The sequence below is a fragment of the Mobula hypostoma genome, chromosome 17, assembly GCF_963921235.1.
Source record: "Mobula hypostoma chromosome 17, sMobHyp1.1, whole genome shotgun sequence".
NCBI classification, from domain to species: Eukaryota; Metazoa; Chordata; class Chondrichthyes; order Myliobatiformes; family Myliobatidae; genus Mobula; species Mobula hypostoma.
The window spans coordinates 66774351-66792793 of NC_086113.1; the positions used below are offsets into that span (position 1 = coordinate 66774351).

General features: G+C 45.5%; 1 protein-coding gene across 2 annotated transcripts in view; it reads left to right on the top strand.

Annotated features, from left to right (window-relative positions):
- The first annotated feature begins 10386 nt into the window (after positions 1–10386).
- Positions 10387–18443, top strand: part of myripb (myosin VIIA and Rab interacting protein b) — a 505729-nt gene continuing 497672 nt past the window's right edge. For both annotated transcript variants that reach the window (XM_063069391.1, XM_063069392.1), the window contains exon 1: positions 10387–10640. The gene's annotated coding sequence lies outside the window, so the exon portion shown is untranslated. The remainder of the gene's footprint in view (positions 10641–18443) is intronic.

An 18443-nucleotide genomic window follows, 5' to 3' on the forward strand; every position in this document is an offset into this window, starting at 1 on the left:
GAGTATATGGAACAGACTGCTAGAAGAAGTGATAGAGACAGGTACGATTATAAAGATTAAATGTCATTTGGAGAGGTACATGGATAAGAATGGTTAAGAGAGATATGGATCAAACACAGGTATTTGGGAATGACATAGAAAGCCATCATGGTCAGCATGGGCAAGTTGGGCTGAAGGGCCTATTTCTGAGATACTTAGCATTATGACTATAGTTGTATAGATTAATAGTTATCCTCGGCATCAGCATAGTAATTGGCAGTTTAGATTATTTGTCCACAGAACCTGCCCGATGATTTTTAAGCACAACAAATAAAAGGCAGATCACATTCTCTGTTGGATAATTGCCAAGTTAAATGTTCTTTATTTATTCTTGCAGGAGAGGGAGCGAAGTGAAGTGTTGAATAAAAGAATGAGTACAGGAATCAATGCCAGTGCTAGAAGTTCCTATGGTTGAATAGGAATTTTATACTAGAACCTCATTTTATGGCAATGTTAAGGGTCTACCTAGTAACTCTAACCACTGTCCAGGCTCTGCTTGAGGTTGAAACAATCAGGGAAGACATACTGTTAGGAATGATGGAATGGGAGCAAGGGAATGGTAGGAAGGAGAAGGGAGAAGAGAAGCAACAGGAGGTAATGGTAGAGAGAAGGAAGGAAGACGATGTAACAGTCTGAAGACCCTCGGCATTGTCTTAGGCAAGACCCCTCAGGCATTGACCACTCCTACTGTACAGCCAACACTCACAACAGAACAAAATGACAGAGTGAGAATAAGGAGCGGAACAGAAGCAAGTTTGGCAAAGGAGACCAACCCTGTTACTGGTTTGCCTTAACCTTATGGCAATGCTGGATCAGCATCATTAGCCACTGTTTCAGCATGCCCTGCATCTCACCACATGTGTTTGCCATTTAACCTGCGTTCAGGAATCTTTTAAAAAATATTTTATTATTATGACAAGTTTTGAGCTGGATAATATTATCTAGATTAGTCAGAAAAGCATTTATTACCTCCAGTAAAAATATGCATTATTATACATAGAACACAGAACGTAGAATAGTACAGCACAGTACAGGCCCTTTGGCCCACATTGTTGTGCTGACCCTCAAAACCTGCCTCCCATATAACCCCCATCTTAAATTCCTCCATATACCTGTCTAGTAGTCTCCTAAACTTCTCTAGTGTATCTGCCTCCACCACTGACTCAGGCAGTGCATTCCACGCACCAACCACTCTCTGAGTAAAAAACCTTCCTCTAATATCCCCCTTGAACTTCCCACCCCTTACCTTAAAGCTATGTCCCCTCGTATTGAGCAGTGGTGCCCTGGGGAAGAGGCACTGGCTATCCACTCTATCTATTCCTTTTAATATCTTGTGTACCTCTATCATGTCTCGTCTCATCCTCCTTCTTTCCAAAGAGTAAGGCCCTAGCTCCCTTAATCTCTGATCAAATCCATACTCTCTAAACCAGGCAGCATTCTGGTAATTCCCCTCTGTACCCTTTCCAATGCTTCCACATCCTTCCTATAGTGATGCGACCAGAACTGGACACAGTACTCCAAGTGTGGCCTAACCAGAGTTTTATAGAGCTGCATCATTACCTCGCGACTCTTAAACTCCATCCTTTGACTTATGAAAGCTAACAACCCATAAGCTTTCTTAACAACCCAATCCACCTGTGAGGCAACTTTCAGGGATCTGTGGACATGTACCCCCAGATCCCTCTGCTTCTCCACATTACCAAGTATCCTGCCATTTACTTTGTACCCTGCCTTGGAGTTTGTCCTTCCAAAGTGTACCACCTCACACTTCTCCGGGTTGAACTCCATCTGCCACTTCTCAGCCCACTTCTTCATCCTATCAATGTCTCTCTGCAATCTTTGACAATCCTCTACACTATCTACAACACCATCAACCTTTGTGTCGTCTGCAAACTTGCCAACCCACCCTTCTACCCCGACATCCAGGTCGTTAATAAAAATTACGAAAAGTAGGGGTCCCACAACCGATCCCTGTGGGACACCACTAGTCACAATCCTCCAATCTGAATGTACTCCCTCCACCAGGACCCTCCGCCTTCTGCAGGCAAGCCAATTCTGAATCCACCTGGCCAAACTTCCCTGGATCCCATGCCTTCTGACTTTCTGAATAACCTACCATGTGGAACCTTGTCAAATGCCTTACTAAAATCCATATAGATCACATCCACTGCACTACCCTCATCTATATGCCTGGTCACCTCCTCAAAGAACTCTATCAGGCTTGTTAGACACAATCTGCCCTTCACAAAGCCATGCTGACTGTCCCTGATCAGACCATGATTCTCTAAATGCCCATAGATCCTACCTCTAAGAATCTTTTCCAACAGCTTTCCCACCACAGACGTAAGGCTCACTGGTCTATAACTATTCGGACTATCCCTACTACCTTTTTTGAACAAGGGGACAACATTCGCCTCCCTCCAGTCCTCCGGTACCATTCCCGTAGACAACGAGGACACAAAGATCCTAGCCAGAGGCTCGGCAATCTCTTCCCTCACCTCGTGGAGCAGCCTGGGGAATATTCTGTCAGACCCTGGGGACTTATCTGTCCTAATGTATTTTAATAACTCCAACATCTCCTCTGCCTTAATATCAACACCATCATCACCATCATCAAGTTCCCTCTCATTGGTGAATACCGAAGAGAAGTATTCATTGAGGACCTCACTCGCTTCCACAGCCTCCAGGCACATCTTCCCACCTTTATCTCTAATCGGTCCTACCTTCACTCCTGTCATCCTTTTGTTCTTCACATAATTGAAGAATGCCTTGGGGTTTTCCTTTACCCCACTCGCCAAGGCCTTCTCATGCCCCCTTCTTGCTCTTCTCAGCCCCTTCTTAAGCTCCTTTCTTGCTTCCCTATATTCCTCAATAGACCCATCTGATCCTTGCTTCCTAAACCTCATGTATGCTGCCTTCTTCCACCTGACTAGATTTTCCACCTCACTTGTCACCCATGGTTCCTTCACCCTACCATTCTTTATCTTCCTCACCGGGACAAATCTATCCCTTACAACCTGCAAGAGATCTCTAAACATTGACCACATGTCCATTGTACATTTCCCTGCAAAAACATCATCCCAATTCACACCCGCAAGTTCTAGCCTTATAGCCTCATAATTTGCCCTTCCCCAATTAAAAATTTTCCTGTCCTCTTTAATTCTATCCTTTTCCATGATAATGCTAAAGGCCAGGGAGCGGTGGTCACTGTCCCCCAGATGCTCACCCACTGAGAGATCTGTGACCTGACCCGGTTCGTTACCTAGTACTAGATCTAGATCTAGTATGGCATTCCTCCTGGTCGACCTGTCAACATACTGTGAATACTCCCAATAGAGTAACTGCTCCCTTCCTGTTCCTGACTTCCACCCATACTGACTCAAAAGAGTATCCTGCTACATTACCCACCCTTTCTGTAGCTGTAATAGTATTCCTGACCAGTAATGCCACCCCTCCTCCCCCTTTCCCCCCTCTCTATCCCTTTTAAAGCACTGAAATCCAGGAATATTGAGAATCCATTCCCGCCCCGGTGCCAGCCAAGTCTCTATAATGGCCACTACATCATAATTCCATGAATGTATCCAAGCTCTCAGTTCATCACCTTTGTTCCTGATGCTTCTTGCATTGAAGTACATGCACTTTAGCCCTTCTACTTTACTACCTTTACACTGTTTATTCTGCTTCTCTTTCCTCAAAGCCTCTCTATATGTTAGATCTGACTTTGCTCCATGCACCTCTTTCACTGCTCTATCGCTCCGACTGCAGGTGTCAGTTTCTCATATCCACCAGAACTGGAACAGCCACATAAGTACCATGGCTACAAGCACGGTTGTAAGTGACTCACCTATTGACAGCTTGAAGCCTTTGCACCATCAACAAGGCACAAATCGCTTGATTGACAACCTACCCATCACCTTCCACGCAGAGAGTGCAGTGTATATCATGACACTCCGGTCACTCCAGTCCGTCATACCGTGACCCCTACTAGTAGTCATTGTGAATTGCTGACAGCTGTACATATGCCTCTCATAACCTTCCATTAAATCTCCCTTCACTCAGCCTTTACCGCCCAGAGAAAACAAGTTCAATTTGTCCAAATTTCCTTTTAACACTTGCTCTCTATTCCAGGCAGCATCCTGGTAAACCTCTTCTGCACTCCTTCCAAATCCTCAATATCCTTCCTACAATCGCATGACAAGAATTGATAGTAAAACTTCAGATGCGGCTGAACAAGACTTTAATAAAGCTGCAACATAACTTTCTGACTCTAGAACTCAGTGTGCTGTCTAGTAAAAGCAATCATGTCACACGCTTTCTATCAACCCGTACAGCCACTTGCAGAGACTTATCGATTTGCACCCCAAGGTTCCACTGTACTATCCCACAGTTTAGGGTCCTGCCATTAACTCTGTATAGTCCCTTTATATTTGACCTCCCACATCATGCCTAACAATGGTCCTAGGTTAGAATACAGAATCCAAATCTGGACCCAGTCATGGTATATATGCAATAGACAATGCCAAATAACCTCACGAACTAAAGGTCAGATTGAAGCTCTCCAGTCCCATCCATAGGAAATAGTGATTGACAACTAAAATGAAAATGGAACGAGACTGCTCAGAGAACATCCATATGTGCAAGAATGTCTCCACCCCATGATTGAGCACATCTTCAAGAGGCAATGGTTCAGGAAGGTGACATCCATCACTACAGTCCCTTACTATTTGAGGATTGGCCTCTTCTTGTTACTACTATGAGGGGTAAGTACAAGAGCCTGAAGACTCACACTCAGTGATTCAGAAACAGCTCCTTCCCTCTGCTCCCTTGTCCATTCGTCCCCCCCATCCCTCCCCACTGATCCCCCTCGTGGCACTTATCCGTGTAAGCGGAACAAGTGCTACACATGCCCTTACACTTCCTCCCTTACCACCATTCAGGGCCCCAGACAGTCCTTCCAGGTGAGGCAACACTTCACCTGTGAGTCGGCTGGGGTGATATACTGCGTCCGGTGCTCCCGATGTGGCCTTCTATATATTGGCGAGACCCGACACAGACTGGGAGACCACTTTGCTAAACACCTACGCTCTGTCCGCCAGAGAAAGCAGGATCTCCCAGTGGCCACACATTTTAATTCCACATCCCATTCCCATTCTGACATGTCTATCCACGGCCTCCTCTACTGTAGAGATGAAGCCACACTCAGGTTGGAGGAACAACACCTTATATTCCGTCTGGGTAGCCTCCAACCTGGTGGCATGAACATCGACTTCTCTAGCTTCCGCTGATGCCCCACCTCCCCCTCGTACCCCATCTGTTATTTATTTTTATACACACATTCTTTCTCTCTCTCTCCTTTTTCTCCCTCTGTCCCTCTGACTATACCTCTTGCCCGTCCTCTGGGTCACCCCCCCCCCCCGTCTTTCTTCCCGGACCTCCTGTCCCATGATCCTCTCGTATCCCCTTTGCCAATCACCTGTCCAGCTCTTGGCTCCATCCCTCCCCCTCCTGTTTTCTCCTATTGTTTTGGATCTCCCCCTCCCCCCCCAACTTTTAAATCTGTTACTCACTCTTCCTTCAGTTAGTCCTGACGAAGGGTCTCGGCCTGAAACGTCGACTGCACCTCTTCCTATAGATGCTGCCTGGCCTGCTGCGTTCACCAGCAACTTTGATGTGTGTTGCTTGAATTTCCAGCATCTGCAGAATTCGTGTTGTTTGCCTTCCCTCTGCTGTCAGATTTCTGACTGATCCATGAACACGACCGCATTATTCCTTTTCTCTGTCCTATTTATTTGTGTTTGCAATTGATTGTAATTTTATATCTTTGCACTGTCCCCCACTGCGGCAAAACAAGACATTTCACGATATACAAGACAGTGATAGTACATCTGGTTCCAATTCTTCTGAATGGTGTCAGAGCCGAGCACGAGATTGCTAAAGGTTGAAGCAGTCACAGCCACATTCAGCCAGACGTGCCTCATAAATGACCCATCTCCGTTTCCTCCTGAGATGCGAATGGTATGTTGGCATTTATAGCGAGAGGATTCGAGTACAGGAGCAGGGAGGTACTACTGCAGTTGTACAAGGCCTTGGTGAGACCACACCTGGAGTATTGTGTGCAGTTTTGGTCCCCTAATCTGAGGAAAGACATCTTTGCCATAGAGGGAGTACAAAGAAGGTTCACCAGATTGATTCCTGGGATGGCAGGACTTTCATATGAAGAAAGACTGGATGAACTGGGCTTGTTCTCGTTGGAATTTAGAAGATTGAGGGGGGATCTGATTGAAACATATAAGATCCTAAAGGGATTGGACAGGCTAGATGCAGGAAGATTGTTCCCGATGTTGGGGAAGTCCAGAACGAGGGGTCACAGTTTGAGGATAGAGGGGAAGCCTTTTAGGACCGAGATTAGGAAAAACTTCTTCACACAGAGCGTGGTGAATCTGTGGAATTCTCTGCCACAGGAAACAGTTGAGGCCAGTTCATTGGCTATATTTAAGAGGGAGTTAGATATGGCCCTTGTGGCTACGGGGATCAGGGGTTATGGAGGGAAGGCTGGGGCGGGGTTCTCAGTTGGATGATCAGCCATGATCATAATAAATGGCGGTGTAGGCTCGAAGGGCCAAATGGCCTACTCCTGCACCTATTTTCTATGTTTCTATGTTTCCCCAACCAATTAGATACATTCTATTTGATATCCAGCATTGGGTATAGTGAAAACAACATCCTGACTGGAGCATTGCAGAATTGTTCTCCATAACTATCTGTAACTCCAACCAAATTGTGACATCTGCTCAGCAAAGTGATAAATCTATCAGATATTCCCTCTTCACAAAAAGCATTACATATTCACCTTCAGCTAATAACTGCTCAATTGTCCTTATGTCCATCAGCAGCACCATGAAGGTAAGAGCCATCAGTAGAGCTACTGGATGCCACTTATTCTCTCATGTAGCACTTGCACAATCAATGATAAGCAGCTTTTGGCTCCAGCAGGACGATCTAGATCCAGTTCATCATCGTCTTGGTATAAACATTGATCAAAGAGCTGAATTCCAGAGGCGAGAGTGGCTGTCCTTAGCATCAAGGAAGTTTGGCATTGAGATCCCGTGATAAACTGAAATAAATAGACAATAAAAAACCAGGAGTCCTACATTGCTGGCTGGCAACTACTGCGACGTCGCTGGTACAAAACTGTATGGGTCTCTGTTGTTCCTTTGGGTTCATCAGCTGTGTGGAGAGGGAGAGCTTGCTACCTGGGCAACGGCTTGCTCTCCGTATCGTACTGCCCAGGCTTGCATATCCAGACAGCTAGGACACAACATGCATGAATATCTCTCACCCTCACCTCATCTCACAAAAAAAACAATTTCATAGATGGGGTCATGCTGATACAGACAATGATAGGTTGAGGCCATCAGAATTCAATAATCCCTGCCCAGGGCTACTGCAGTAATTCTGGGCAAGCTAGACAAAACCTGTTGCTTCATCAGTGACGTTCCTTTCATCATAAAGGCAGAAGGGGCAATGCTCACTGATGATTGCATGGTGCTGAATTTGATTCCCAACTCCTCAGGAAATGAAGCGGCTTATAGCCGCATGCAGCAAGAGCAAGACAACAGGGCTAACTTTATGCCTCCACATTGTATTGCTGCCGCAAGAATTGATTTCCACATCAGTGATGATAAATCTGATTCTGATTCTGATCATATGGCACTTTGCATAGGCTCTTTGGCCAACCATCAACAACCTATACAAATCCCAATTATCAGCACTCGATTCATAGCCTACTGCACCTTCATGATTCAAGGGCACCTCCGGGTGTTTTGTAAATGTTGTTAGAGTCTTGCCTGTGTTTTCGGGTAGAGATCTACCATTAACTCAAAACTCAGATAAGCCTGCCTCACTGCGGCGATCTCAGCCTCTCAGAGGGTGGGGATCCTGTGGTGACAGACTCACATCCTGACATCCCAAACTCACAAGCTGCAAGTCAGGAATTACAGGGCTCACTGAAGTTGACTCGATGGGCTGAATGGCCTAATTTGCCTCCAATACCCTTTGGCTACAGAGAGTGAAGGTTCAGACAAGATACTTCCAGCTGAAGTGTTAATTCTTTTTTCTTTTCACAGTTACAGCTTGAGTTGCTGAATATTTCCAGCATTTTCCCTTTTTCAGAAACATGGAAAATCTGCAGATGGTGGAAATCCAAAGCAACACACACAAAAGTGCCAGGCTGTGGCTGTGACACCACTCCACTAGTTGGCATGTCTCACTCCTGTATGCCCTCTCATCACCACCTGAGATTCTACCAACACCAGCAAATTTATAGATGGTGTTTGACTATGTCCAGCCACACAGTCATAGGTATATAGAGAGAGTAGAGCAGCCCACAATCCTGATTGAGAAGTTACAGAACCTGAGCCTCTGTACCTCCCTCTGAAATTGGACCCCTGACTTCCTAACAGGAAGACCACAATCTATGCAGATTGGTGATAACATCTCCTTCTCACTGACGATCAACACTGGTGCGCCCCAGGGGTGTGTGCTTAGCCCACTGCTCTACTCCCTCTATGCCCATGACCGTGTGGCTACGCATAGCTCAAATACTATCTATAAAGTTGCTGATGACACAACCATTGTTGGTAGAATCTCAGGTGGTGACTTGAGGGCGTACAGGAGTGAGATATGCCAACTATTGGAGTGGTGTCGTAGCAACAACCTGGCACTCAACGTCAGTAAGACGAAAGAGCTGATTGTGGACTTCAGGAAGTGTAAGATGAAGGAACACATACCAATCCTCATAGAAGGATCAGAAGTGGAGAGAGTGAGCAGTTTCAAGTTCCTGGGTGTCAAGATCTCTGAGGACCTAACCTGGTCCCAATATATTGATGCAGCTATAAAGAAGGCAAGACAGCAGCTATACTTCATTAGGAGTTTGAAGAGATTTGGCATGTCAACATATACACTCAAAAACTTCTATAGATGTACCGTGGTGAGCATTCTGACAGGCTGCATCACTGTCTGGCATGGGGGGGGGGGGGGCTACTGCACAGGACCAACCAAAAGAAGCTGCAGAGGGTTGTAAATTCAGTCAGCTCAATCTTGGGCACCAGCCTACTAAGTACCCAGGACATCTTCAAGGAGCGGTGTCTCAGAAAGACGTCCATTATTAAGGACCTCCAGTACCCAGGGCATCCGACTCCTAAACGGACATTGAACTCATGAACACTACCTCACTTTTTAAATATACACTATTTCTTCTTTTTGCATGAATTTTAATCTATTCAATATAGGTATACTGTAATTTATTTATTTATTATCATTCTATATTATAACTGCTGCTGCTGAGTTAACAAATTTCATGACACATTCCGGAGATAATAAACCCGATTCTGATTCTGAAAATGCTGGAGGAACTCAGCAGGTTTCCTGTTCTTATTTCAGATTTTCAGCATGTTTTTTTTCATGGGTGCAGCCAGGAGTTTGTCCAGGCTGATGAGTTTGGAACCATGGACACAGGCTCAGAATAAACGGTGTGCTGTGTGGGATTGTGAAATGAGGAAACCTCTTCATGCAGGGTGTGTAACCATTGGAATTGTCTACCCTCGAAGCTCCATAAAGACTCCTTGGCAGAGTTCATTCAAAACTGGCATTGACGGATTTTTTCAAAACTAAAAGGGTGAAGAGACATTAGGATATGTCAGAAACGTGGCACTATGCCAGAATATCAGCAATAATCCGGATGAGTTTGTACCAGTTACTAATCTCTCGCAGTTACTCATTTAGGCAATCTCCCAACATTTCTCAGCTAAGGACAGGGACAGCAGGCAAATGGGAACAACACAGAATGCAGTTTTTTTTTCTCTAAGGCGCACACCACGCTGATTTAGAAATGTTTTGCAGGTCCTTCTGTGTCTAAATCCCGAAACTCCCATTTGTGAGAACACGTTCACCAGGACTGCAGTGGGTCGGCGCAATGGCTTATCACCACCTTCTCACGAGTAATTTATCTCATCTCACGGATGAACTTAAACTGCATGCTGGTCTTAAACTGCATAAAGGAACCTAACCAAAGTTTTTTAGATCCCCAATCATCGTAAAAACATTTCCCCCTTTTCCCTCGTCAAGCCGGAGGTTCTTAAATCAACCAACCACGAACGTGTTTGCTTTTACCTCGACCAATAGCCGATAGGCTATTCCAGCAACGACCAATTGTTCGATCGCCCATTTTGATTGGTTGCAACGGGCGCAGCTGCGTCCTGTGGTCCAGCATTGATTGGTTGTGTGGCGGCGCCGCTAAACCAGGTGTTGATTGACAATTGATATCCAGGCTCAGTCACATCTGGAACTCGCCAACTCCTGGTGCTGCACAGGATCTGAACCCGGAGGAAAGTGCAGGCAACTTCAGTGAATAGCGGTCCACATCTGCATGTGGAGATAGGCAAGCATACAAATTCATCTTCGTCACGTGTCCTGTGCTCGTTCTCCTAGCCTCGGCTCCCGGGGAGTGAGGGTTTTGATTCACCCTACTCTTGGTGATCACGGCCGTTATCTGGGCGAGTGGATCATCCGAGAAACTGTCCTCATTTGCAGCCCTTGGAGAGGTAGGATGGGGTTGTTTTGTTGCATACGGTTTGGATAGAGTCACCTGTACGTGTTGTGGTTTTCAGATAGCGCTGACATATGTTAATAACCTTATTTGCCTTACTGTAAGATTTAGAAGAGAACCCGACACACAAGCTGATGGGTTGGCGTGTCACCCCAATGCGAGGATTCACGCCGGACGGTGCGTAGCGCAGTGCAGAACGGGGAATGTACACATTGAGAAGCGGCCGGTGCGGCGGCTGATGGGGAGAGAGACGGGCAATGATTCCAGCTGGATTGGGGCAGGGAGTCCCAGCTGGAACCGTGGCAGCGTCAGGTGAAGGCGCCGACAGCGCTGGGCTACCGCATCAGCTTGTCAAGTCTTTGCCAGAGGTCACTTCCAGCCCCGGGCTGCTGGTCACAGTTAACCTGACTCAGACTGTCCGGGGATTCCAGCCAGTGCCCCCGCCTCTCCCACCCACCCCACCCCACCCTCTTGTCAAGGAAGCTGGCCGGTGATTCAGTATCCTGCAGTTGCACATTTGCCCGCATCTTCCTGACAGGGGCACGGCTGACACCTGCACCCCGCTCCTTCAATATTCTGTGGCCGGCCGCAGAATGACCTCACAGGACCTTGGATTGGAAACATCGGAGAATTATCTGGAAATGACCTGAACCTCCAGAAGCGTGTACTGAATGTGTTCCCTTATTTGTGAATGAGACGCAGGCGTTCCTCCTTGTGGTGGCTCCATATTCCTGTCGCCTATCGTGAATATAAACTAATATTTTACAACATTGCATTTTCAGTACTGTACTAACTTGGCCTGAACCACTCCCAACTCATTCTTCCTCGGATTATTTTATAACCTGTGTAAATGATAACTACCAAGCAAATGAACTGAAATCTTTTATCTTTATGACATTGTCAGCACTCTTCCTCAAAATCGTACCTGTTTGTCATGTGTGCATGGACCCGGTGGCATAGTGACTCACGTTGATGGGAGCCTCTTGGGACGTTTGTGCACTGGTGTTCGTCTCTGCTTCCCCTGCTCAAGTGGAGTAGGTGTGAACCCACAACATTTATCAGACTGAATTCCACTCTGCGGCCGGAGACTAATAGTAAACAACTGCGGTGGGATTAGTCGTTAGAGCAGCAACATTTTCTACTGAAGAATGATCTCGGCTGGAGATGTTGACTGTTTATTCATTTCCATAGAAGCTGCCTGGCCTGTTGAGTTCCTCCAGCATTTTGTGTGTGTGTGTTGCTTTACATTTTGTATTGGTGCATTAAGGAGGACCCTTTATGTGGTTTGAGTTGTGGTAGTTCTGCTATAATCAATTGTTTAGATTAGAATGTTTGATCTTGATGGTCAGAAACAGAAAGTGTTAACCCACTCTTGTATCTAGAAAAAAGTCCTGATTAGAATCATGGTTAAGAGCCAATTTGTACTTACAAGTATTTGCTGCTGTTCTCTGATCTTTGCTACAGTTTGGATGAAGGTTTACTGGGTCTGGTGACATCTCTTTGATACCATAACAATAGAGCATCCACTCAAACTGAGTCCAACCCAGTGACACTAATTCCATTGTGCGTTCTCCTCTGTAATCTCCACTCACACACAACCATTTACAGCAGCCCATTACTATAGTTAACCCACTGCTACTCACCTCTTTGGGATGGGAGTCACTGGGAGAAGAGGCAAACTGTATGCAGATAGCAGGCATGCTGCTGGAGCCTTGCAAGCTGCAGAGATATGGATATCCATTTGTAACAACTAGGCTGTCCCCTACAGTAAGTTAGTAGCATTCATCCACTTCACATCTCAGTTTGTTCTTCTGAGAAGCCATTTATTGAAACAAACAAAAACTGATTAAAACAACAAATCCATCAAAGGAATATCTGATTATAGAGTATATACTAATCTTAAAAGAGCCTAAGTTGAAATCAGGTTGGAGGAACAACACCTTATATTCCGTCTGGGTAGCCTCCAACCTGATGGTGTGAACATTGACTTCTCTAACTTCCGCTAATGCCCCACCTCCCCCTCGTACCCCATCCCTTATTTATTTATATACACACATTCTTTCTCTCTCTCTCCTTTTTCTCCCTCTGCCCCTCTCACTATACCCCTTGCCCATCCTCTGGGTTTTTCCCCCCTCCCCCTTTTCCTTCTCCCTGGGCCTCCTGTCCCATGATCCTCTCATATCCCCTTTGCCAATCACCTGTCCAGCTCTTGGCTCCATCCCTCCCCCTCCTGTCTTCTCCTATCATTTCGGATCTCCCCCTCCCCCTCCCACTTTCAAATCTCTTACTAACTCTTCCTTCAGTTAGTCCTGACGAAGGGTCTCGGCCCGAAACGTTGACTGTACCTCTTCCTAGAGATGCTGCCTGGCCTGCTGCGTTCACCAGCAACTTTGATGTGTGTTACAAGAAATCTCTTTTGTTCCCTCTGTTATCCGAGGAAGCAGTGAAGTGGGTGTTTATTGTTTCCAAGAACTCGTGTGACTGTTTACGTATCTGAATTTTAGTAGGTCATTGTGTACGTCAGCTGTAGTTCACTTAGCATCTACAGCTCCACTCTACATTTCCCTCCACAGATACTGCCAGACTTGTTTAGGTCTTCCTGCATCTTGTTTGTTGCAGCAGCGTCTCTGCCCCTAAGACATAATGTTAGGGGTTTGAAGGTTGCCCTTCGGGGATTTTGGCAACAAAATCTAAGCTGGTGTGGCACTGAGAAAGTTCTTCATTGACAGGTAATACTCTTCAGGTGAGATATGGAACGTTAAAGCTGTTTGCTCTGTTAGGTAGAAGTGAAAATAAAGGTCACTTGCTGCTATTTTTAAAGAGGAGCACAGTAGTTCTGGTCAAAAAGGGTCAATTAATGTTGCCAAACGTGTCACTTTCATGAGAGTTAGCTGTGTGCTGATTATCCACCTCATTTCCTACATTATCTTTGAGCATTGATTTTCGGACTTGGTAAGTTGACAGAGGTTTTTGTTGTCATTTTAGGCCAGGTATCACCACTCAAGTCCAACCTAGTTTATGCACTGCCAAAAAGAGATTCTGAGACTGCAATTAGCTATGGGAGCCACTAATAGGTTTATTATGTTTAACCAGGCAGTTATCGGTAGTTGTAAAACCTTAATGTCAAACTGGAAAAGCTTAGCATTTTAGCGAGTAACTGAAAGTGAAGCTGAATATTGAAAACCTCAGTGTACAGAGTTTTCACAATTAGCTGTGCAATGAGATGAGTGGATTGTCAAGAATCAGAATCAGGTTTAATATCGCCAGCATATGTTGTGAAACTTGGTAACCTAGCAGCAGCAGTTCAATACAATACATGATAAATATAGAAAACAACTGTGAATTACTGTAAGTTTATATATGTATGTTAAATAGTAAATTAAATAAGTACTGCAAACACAAAAATAAACAGAAGTAGTGAGGCAGTGTTCATGGGTTCAACGTCCATTCAGAAATCGGGTGGCAGAGGGCAAGAAGCTGTCACACACCAAATGCTGGAGGAACTCAGCAGGCCAGGCAGCAGTTGACGTTTTGGGCCAAAACCCTTTGGCAGGACTGGAGAAAAAATGCCAAGGAGTAGATTTAAAAGGTGGGGGAAGGGGAGAGAAACACAAGGTGATAAGTGAAACCGAGAGGGGGAGGGATGAAGTAAAAAGCCGGGAAGTTGATTAGTAAAAGAGATACAGGGCTGGAGAAAGGGGAATTTGATAGACTGGGACAAAGGGCCATGGAAGAAAGAAGAGGGGGAGGAGCACCAGAGGGAAGCAATGGGTGGGCAAGAAGGTAAGACGAGAGAGGGAAAAGAGGATGGGTAATGGTGAAGGGGCAGGGGGCATTACTGGAAGTTCAGGAAATCGGTGTTCATGCCATCAGGTTGGAGGCTGTCCAGAAGGAATATAAGATGTTATTCCTCCAAACTAAGCATGGTCTCATCACAACAGTGGAGGAGGCCATGGGTAGAAGCTGTTTGTGAATTACTGAATGTGCCTTCAGCCTCCTATACCTCCTCCTTGATGGTAGCAATGAAAAGAAGGCATGTCCTGTGTGGTGGGAGCCCTTACTAATGGATGCCTCCTTTTTGAGGCTCCACTTCTTGAAGATAACTTGGATAGCGTGGAGGCTAGTACCCATGATGGAGCTGCAGCTGACTTCCATTCTGTATAGTAGCCCCCCCCCCCCATGATGCAACTAGCCAGAATGCTCTCTATAGGAATTTTCTAGTGTTTCAGATGACACACCCCATCTTCTTCAACTCCTAATGAAATATAGCTGCTGTCTTGCTTTCTTTAAGGCTGCATCGATATGTTGGGACATGGTTAGATTCCCAGAGATATTACCACCCAGGAACCTGAAATTGCTTACTGCCTTCACCTTTGATCCCTCTGTGAAGATTGGTGTGTTTCCCCTTAACTTACCCTTGTCCACAGTCAGCTCTTTGGTCTAACTGATGAATAGTATTTGGGAAGGAAAGAAAAGCCTGCACTATCATCACTTCTTTTACAACCTTGGGCATGGAGGTCAAGACTCAAGGTTAAAGAACACCTGACTGAGGTAAGAAGCTGGGAGTTCAGGATCAAGGACCAAGATTGTTTAATGCCATTTCTAGTACACAAGTGTAAAGAAGAACAAAATAATTGTTACTCTGGGTCTGATGTAGCACAAGAAGAACACAATAATATAAAATTGTGAGGATGTTGAGATTTCCCATAAATTTCAGACAGCTCAGATTTAGGATTGAAGTCCTGGTTAAGAATATATTCGAATAAAGCCTTAGGAATAGATTTTGAACTTGTGTGATTGAATAGAATGAGCTTCTAATTTTAAAAAATTTATCTTGATCTTTCAATTGATCAAAATAAGAAAGAGCTAGTTCACTCTCATCACAGAATCAAAACTATTCTCATGGCAGATGCAATTTAATGTGGATAAATGTGAAGTTATCCACTTTGGTGGCAAAAATAGGAAAACAGATTATTATCTGAATGGTGGCCGATTAGGAAAAGGGGAGGTACAACGAGACCTGGGTGTCATTATACACCGGTCATTGAAAGTGGGCATGCAGGTACAGCAGGCGGTGAAAAAGGCAAATGGTATGCTGGCATTTATAGGAAGAGGATTCGAGTACAGGAGCAGGGAGGTACTACTGCAGTTGTACAAGGCCTTGGTGAGACCACACCTGGAGTATTGTATGCAGTTTTGGTCCCCTAATCTGAGGAAAGACATCCTTGCCGTAGAGGGAGTACGAAGAAGGTTCACCAGATTGATTCCTGGGATGGAAGGACTTCAGTATGAAGAAAGACTGGATTGACTAGGCTTATACTCGCTGGAATTTAGAAGATTTAGGGGGAATCTTATTGAAACATATAAAATTCTAAAGGGATTGGACAGGCTAGGTGCAGTAAGATTGGTCCCGATGTTGGGGAAGTCCAGAACGAGGGGTCACAGTTTGAGGATAAAGGGGAAGCCTTTTAGGACTGAGATGAGGAAAAACTTCTTCACACAGCGAGTGGTGAATCTGTGGAATTCTCTGCCACAGGAAACAGTTAAGGCTAGTTCATTGGCTATATTTAAGAGGGAGTTATATATGGCCCATGTGGCTAAAGGGATCATGGGGTATGGAGAGAAGGCAGGTACAGGGTTCTGAGTTGGATGATCAGCCATGATCATACTGAATGGCGGTACAGGCTCGAAGGGCCGAATGGCCTACTCCTGCACCTATTTTCTATGTTTCTATGTTTCTATTCTCAGAAGTTGGCGTGGAATAGGAATTTGGTTATTACTATCACGTGCACTGAGGTGCTGTGTAAAGCTTGCCTCCAGGATACTATTGGTACAGATCAATTGATTACACAGTGCATTAAGGTAGAGCAAGGTGAGACACTAAAGTAATACAGAATAGTGTAACAGCTGCAGAAAGGCGTGTCGTGCAGGTAATCTGTAACCTGCAAGGACAGAAGGAGATAGACTGTAAGGCAAGAATACATCTTGTAGAATGAGGAAACCATTTAATAGCAGCAGGGCAGAAACTGTCACTGAACATGGTGGTACGTAGTTGCAAGCTTTTGTTTCTTCTGCTTGATGGAAGAGGAGAGAACAGAAAATGTTTGGGGTGGGTAGGGTCTTTGATTATGTTGACTGCTTTATTGTGTCCTTGGAGGGGAGGATGGCTTCCATGGTGTACTGAGCTAAGTCCACAGCTTGCTGCGGGTTGCTGTGGTCGTGTGCAGAGCATTTGCCATTCAAAGCCATATGCATCCTGAGGGGGTTCTTTCTATGGTGCTTTGAAATAATTGGTAAGGGCCAATGGGAATACGCCACATTACTTCAGCCTCTGGAGGAAGCTGAGGCACGGTGAGCTTTCGTGGCCTGGTTGGACCAGGGCCAGTCATCGTTGATTTTCAGTCCTAGCAACTTGACGCTCTCAACCTCAGTCCTGTTGATGTAGACAGGGCCATGTGCACTGTCCCCTCCCCACCCCCCGCACAACACTTCCTGAAATCAATGACCAGCTCTTTTGTTTTGTGATTTTGAGGGGAAAGGCTGCTATCATGTCACCATGTCACTGAGCTTTTTTTCTCCTTCTTGAAATCGGACCCACCATTATTTGAGATGTGGCCCAGTACAGTGGATTATTCTGCAGCTTGTAGATGGAGTCAGAGCAGAATCTGGCCTCTCAGTCAGAAGTGTACAGGGAGTAGGGGAGGGTGCAAGCAGAGGAGGTGTTACTGCCTGTCCTTACTGCTTGTAGTCTGTTAGTCCAGAAGTCAAGGATCCATTTGCAGAGGGAGACATTGATTCCTAGGGTCCAAAGCTTGGTGATGAGTTTGCTTGGGTTTATCATATTGAGGTGAAATTGTGGTCGATAAACAGTGGTCTGATGTAGACATCTTTACTGTCCAGATGCTCTAGAAATGAGTGGAGTGCCAGGGAGAAGGCATCAACTGTAGACCTGTTTCAGTGGCATATTATAGGGAACGGAGGTTGGCTGGAAGATTGGTGTTAATGAGTTGCATGACTAGCCCTTCAAAGCACTTCATGAGGGTGGATATCAGATTCACCAGGCAGTCATCATTGTGGCATGTTATCTTGTTTTCCTTAGGTACTGGCATGATAGTGGTGTTCTTAAAGCAGGTGGGAACCACAGATTGAAGCAAGGAGAGGTTAAAAATGTCTGCAAGTATCCCTGGCAGCTGATCTGCTCAGGATCTAAGGATGCGGCCAGGGCCACCCTCTGGGTCAGATACTTTCCGTGGGTTTCCTCCAGAAGACTGATCTGACATCTGCATTGCTACACTGGAGACTGTTGTGACGTACCAGCTCTCCTCTGTCCAAATGTACACAGAATGCAGCAAGCTCAAGGGAAAGGTATGTGCTGTTGCCAGTGCTGCCAGTCTTCACTTTGCAGCCCAGTCCTGCCAGAACTGACAGCTGGTCCAGGTCTCTGGTATTTTCTCTTGGCATCTCTGATAGCTTTACAGAGGTTGTATCTTGTATTCTTGTAAAGGTCATGGTAACCTGATTTGAATGCTGCAAACCTCGACTTCAGTAGTGAGTGGATCTCCTGGTTCATCCATTGTTTCTGCTTTGGGAACACCTGGATTGGCTCATCTTGTACTATACAAGATTAGTTGCAGCTTTAATCTGGAAGGCAACATACAAGCCTGTCCATGTGGAACTGAAGTGGTACCGCTGTTCTGGAGATTCATTCTTCTGCACGGAATTGTTGAAGTCTAGTCTTAATGTTCAGTTCAACGTTTCAGCACTATGCAAAGGTGAGTCTGGAATTTCCTGGCCCCAC